Consider the following 6,000-nt stretch of genomic DNA (forward strand, 5'->3'; position numbering starts at 1 on the left):
CTTTCCACAGCCTGACGCAGTGGTTTCAGTTACAGCGCAGCAGTACTATTATGTGCTGGAGCAGGCGAAACGCGAGCAGCCATCAAATACAAGCTGATGTAAAAAAGGCTGGCGTGGTTTAAACTGCAAGCCACAGTTAAATGCACCGTTGAATGGGCAGCAATTTTCGGCTACATGCGATTCTTTGAGCCCACGGTAAAATCGCTGGCTGAGTATGTGCAAAGTTCACTGTTCAGGCACATCTTCCCAATATGAAACTCAAGCGCTTGCGCGCTAGCTTCACTGCGCTGATGTAAAATTGGAAAATTTTCATTATGTATCATTTGCAGTTGGAATCACGGTTCTAGGTGCCCAGGTTGCCAGATTATCACGTAAAGTTTGAAAAAGACGGCCGCCGGCCGCGCGCGGTACTGACAGCCTCTGGCGGCCGCCGGCAGATGACGCATTTCGCCACGCTATCTGCAACACAGCCGAATCTGTTCCATGGGGTGAGAGAATGGTCGTGGGGTGTGGCCGGTGATTTTCGTCCCTTCTATCAACTGTCAGCCTTTTGAATGATAGCAGCACACACTGCCGTTGTATTAAACAGCATTGCATTGTATCGAGGAGTAAAAGACGGCCGGTCATGGCCAAATCTATCTTGCCGGCCACATGCGTAGGAACGCTTCAAAAAGTGGGGGAAGGCCAAGCTCAGGGTGTGCTTCAGGAACTTTTTCTGTAAAAGCAAGCCCGATGACCGGGGGGAGGGGAGGGGGGCGGTATTTGAAATGGAGGTCGTTGTCGTTCTTTATTCAAATGCCATGGCTGTTTTGCTCGACATGCACCTAGAGCTGCACCCCACTGGTGCACAATCTTTCCTGTTCGACTCGTCAATGTCATTCGGTAAATAAGGCTGTCCAGCTTCGTAGATTTATTCGTACATTTCAACATTGTCTTTCCTAGGGAGGCGAAATTCCAATCGCGGGTAGGCATTCCGGGTTACTGAGGAGGCATCTGCCTCCACAGGATAAATGTGGAAATACGGCCTGGACATAGGCTGGCGGGAATTTTGAAAACGAATGGATGGCTCACAGTGCGATAAATTTGGTATGTGCCTTCATTTTGCTGGCTGATTTTCAAGAGATATGACATGTCGCAGCATTTTAGACGGAAACAAATTTGAAGCCTTGCAACTGTCAGAGCAGTGTGACAAAAGCCATACAACTGGACATTATCCTTTAAGAATCAAGCCACAGAATGAAGACCCTTCTGTCATATATTCCTTACGTAGGCCCTGCTACCGTCCGCCGTCTGCGGCCTCTGCCCTGGACCGGCTGTCTCCGGCATGACTGACCGCGAGCTGACCGTATGAGCGCCTTGTTGCATATTTCTGGATCAACATCACTACTAATTGGTCTGTAAAACATATGTACAGCATCTGCAACAGTATCTTTTTCCGAGTTATCTTCCCTTGCATCACGCCATCGCAGAAAAAAACCTCCGGGAAGCTGCCTGCCTTAGGTATGCATTCCCCCAACGGACATTTTATTGCCCATCATTCAACGTGGGCGACTTGGTCTGCTTTTGTGTGTAGGCTGTGGCGTAGCCAGAGCCTTGCCAAGGAGGAACACGGTGTTGAAAAACGCCGTTCTTATTGTGATCTCACCCCTCTAAAATAATCCCCAGATACAGCTACGTGTTAACAAGGGACACGGTTTTCTTCGTTTGTTTGCTATTTTTACTTTACAACCAGAACAGAAAACAGGAGCTACCGTGAGATCAACTCTGTTTGTATTTTGAAGTTAATAAACGGCAAAAATCAGGCGTTGAACGACCGCATGAAATAAATCACCGGCGCCTTTAATTTACAATTGCTTTGTGGACTCTTTCTGAGACGATAGAGTTAAGAAGCTGTGCCTGAATTTTTATCTGGGATTTATAGACATTAAGGACATGACGAAGGCACGCTGTAGATCGATATGTCTGATCCAAACTTGGATATACAAATTTGATCGTAGATCGAGAAGTCAACGGTGTGTATTGATATGATCAAGCCTTGTTTGGTTGGAGGTGCTCAACGTCCAGTCAGAATCGGTAAGTGATACAATTCACGTAACGTGGTTTTTTAACATGCGCGCTCGCAAATCTTAACAACAAAAACCTCCACTCCAGGCGTCGCAGTCTGCATAGTTCGCGAAACGTTAGTCTGGTGGCTAACGTTTAGCTGTGGCCCATCGGTGGACGAAAATGATGACACTTTTGAAATAATAACCTTTAGGCACTTGCATGGATTAGTGATACCAGTTATGTGACATAATTTTGAGCACGTGCACGCGCAAATCTTAGCAACGGAAACCTCGACGCTAAGCGTTGTAGTCTGCCGAGGCCGCTCAGCGTCGGCCCAACAGCAAATACTAAGCCGTGGCCAACGGGTGTTCGAAAATGATGACGTTCTTGAAAGGAGTACTTTGGAACGCGTCAGGACATCAAATCTTGCATTTAGAAGACATTCTGGGCGCATATTTCACGTGCGTGATTTTTAGACTGATGATAGGAATGGATTGGCACTTAAAGCACCATAAAGCGATGCTGGAGTCTGGCGGGGAATTGGAAGAGGAGAGGTAAAATCTCTTTTTTTCGTGTATGTGTAACTATTAATCTGTCCAGAAGACTTATTACCACGGCGCCCGCCGCCTGGTGACACTTGCAGCGGCCGATGCCGTTCGGTTTTACGGAAGCTGCATCCCAGGCCATCACTGTCCTTGCACTCTAGGCTGCAGGCGGGCATGTTCAGACATGTCGATGTAATTTGTTTTACTAATCCATTCCGAAAAATGAGCGTTCTCAGGCAAGCATGGGATGGCCTTGTTCGTTTTTTTTTAACTCATCTCAATGCACTCTATTCAACAGTAATGAGGCTACCACTCTACTCAACAAAATTGAGACCCCTTATTTCCTTCCAGGCAAGGGCCCTTGAGTAGAGCACCCGGAGCACATTAACGTTTCAGGTTAAGGGCTGAAGGGCCATTCCGTCCTATCGCAAAGTGCCTTCTGGCTGTCATTGTGGTGACACGGGGCGAGATCTCATGATCGATCCGGAGGTCATTGGAAGGATATCTCATAACAAATTGTTCCCCTCCCTGACACGGTAGGCCTTCTGACCCGCACAGTTGGCCCTGGATCAGCACAAAAGCCCTCACTGAAACAACAACATCCCTGATCGCTGCAGGGGTCCAATAATTGTCACATACACACCGGTTTCATGTTGTTTTTTTGTGTTCTCCAGATATATTGAGGACTCCCTGGACGTAGATTGTAGATGAAATGAGGGTCCCAAATTTGTATTAGCATAGCTAATCCATGTTCGTCTGAAAATGTTTAAGATTCAGTCAGAATTGATCGCTGATAAAAACTATGTAGCATGGCTTGAACATGCGCGCTCGCAAGTCATGGCATCAATGCCTCGATACCCGACGTTGCAGTCTCCATAGGCCGCGCGGCGTCGGCCCTGCAGCTGCAACACTAAGTGGTGGCCAATGAGCAACCGAAAAAATGAAGCGTCTTGGGGAAGATGGCTGGTGAACTAAGTAAATCGGCATGTAAGTTAAATGTAGTGCAAAAGTAAGTGAAACACAACCTTAGTCTGAAAAGTGGGGGTCCGGTTAACACTGCTGGCCTCCCACCTTGAAAAAAGACAGGCATAGCCCCCCCCCCCCTGGTCCCCCTGTTCCTACGCCCATGCTGCTGGCTCGTGCACGCGTTACACGCAGCACGTGCGACATTGCAATTCATGTAACGTCTTTGCTCGATTTAAAGATAGTTGCTTCAATGGTGAATGTTGGGGAACAACATTCAGGCTTCTACCTGCTTTTGCGCCGAGATATAACGGTGAACGTAAAAACGCGTCAAAAACGGCCCATTTCAACTTGTCAACACGTGTACACGTGCCACGTGTGACGTGGCGCCAAAAACGCACCCGATTGCGATGCCCATTCCGTGCTCTATCGCACCTATCTTGGACCCCTTTTCACACAGGATTAAGGACCTGACTCGAAGGCCCGAAAGGTCGGCCGCAGATCGTATTCAGGGGCTCGGGCCACAGGGCCGGGCACTCCAGTGCCAGTCAGAGCGCCCTGTGCGCTGATCAAGGGCCACCTGAGTCTATAAGGGCCTATATATCGGTTAGCCACCACCAATAACGCACAGTTAGGCTCCGTGTCGGCATGGACCGAGGGGCCCAGTCCCAAGCAGGTACAAAGCAGGTGCCAACGATTAATATTGGCTGGGGCCCTAGCGTCTGTCGGGGCCCCACAGCGCCTAACAGGTGGCCCTGTATTGGCAAGGAGCCCGGATTCGGCTAGAGGCAGTGTTTGAGGAGGCCCGAAGAGCCTGGAGCGCCCACCGGAGCCGACGACCAAGTGCCCAATTGGAGGCCTTTGGGCACGAAGGGATGGTTTAAGTGTTATTCAGGGGACTCGGCATGTGGGGACGGGCCCTCACATGATAGAGCACTTTTTGCCTATCGCGGACCCCCTGAGTCGATATGGGCCTAAGAAGCGGTCAGGCATTACCAGTACCACGCAGTCTGCTCCGTGTCGGCATGGGCCTGAGGGCCCACTTCCCATTCAGCTACAAGGCCGGGGCCAGAGATTTACGCTGGTCGGGGCCCCTGTATCTGTCAGGGACCCACAGCGCACAACAGGGGGCACCGGGTTTGCAAGGGTCTGTAAGGATGCCAGTCAAGGCCACCAGTACCGAACGATGGGCCCTCCAACCCAATTCCAGCATGGGCCCGTTAAGCCGAGCTGGAGTTTATGTTCCAATAATTAGGCATGTGGCTCTCAGGGATGTCGTTATGTGACTGACGGTCCCTGCGGGGATCCGGCCAACTGCGACGATCAGAAGGCTTTTCACGTCAGGGAGGGGACCATGTGTTATAATGCATTCCTCTACGGCCTCCGGATCGACCAGGTGGTCCCGTCCGAGTTGCCAGAACGATAGCCAGAAGGCAACCCGCGGTGGATCGGATAGGGCCTGCAGCACTTGACCGGGAACAATATGTGCCACCTAGTGATTTTCTCAAGGGACCCCTCGCCCGGAAAGAAATGAGGGACCTTGTTGGTATTGGATAGAGTGGGTCGAAACTGCTGAAAAAGTGAACAAAGCTATCCCATGCTTGTCTGAGAACGTTCATTGTTTTGCAGCATTAATTAGTGAAACAAATCGCATCGGAATGCTTGAGCCTGCGCGTCCCAAATGCCTAGAAAAGCAGGCACTAAATGCGCAAGATTGAAAGCACATTTAGGAAGATCATAAATAACGAAGCCCCAGATGTCTTCGACAACCAATGTTTATATATATATATATATATATATATATATATATACATATCCACATGTATCATATATGTATATACTCTGGCCCCCCCCCATCATTTTTAGAAATTGATACCCGTGCTCACAAGTATATGTTCTGTTCGGGTCGAGCTTTCTGTTCGTTACGTACAGTTCAGTTTCCAGCCGGCTCATGTTTGGAAACCTTCTTAAGACTGAACAAGCAGAAAATGCATCCTGAAGAGATCACGTACTTCAGAGCAATAGTCGAGTTGGTTACACTATAGCCACGTTCTCGTGAATTCGAAGAAATTGGACGGGTTTTTACCGAGCACCTCTTGACAGGTCACTACTCTTGGGAAATTGCTGTAATTATTTGCTGTACACACAAGAAACCCCTGGATTTGTCTGCATGTTGAGGCTAGGAACGCTAACATTCAATTTCTGTCCTGGGAAATGGTGCTAAAATGACGCGCACGTTTGCGAACGAACTGCTTTGAAAGACGGTATAGGGAGATCCACATGTTGAATCATTTGCTCGATCGCTGAAAATGGATGTTCTGTATTTAAAGATATTTAAGCAGGCGTCACTTAAGATGATATATATATATATATATATATATATATATATATATATATATATATATTCCTCTCCTCTCTCTCTCTCTCTCTCTCCTCTCTCTCCTCT

The sequence above is a fragment of the Pollicipes pollicipes genome, unplaced genomic scaffold (genome assembly GCF_011947565.3).
Source record: "Pollicipes pollicipes isolate AB1234 unplaced genomic scaffold, Ppol_2.1 Scaffold_5724;HRSCAF=6776_pilon_pilon_pilon, whole genome shotgun sequence".
Classification (NCBI taxonomy): Eukaryota; Metazoa; Arthropoda; class Thecostraca; order Pollicipedomorpha; family Pollicipedidae; genus Pollicipes; species Pollicipes pollicipes.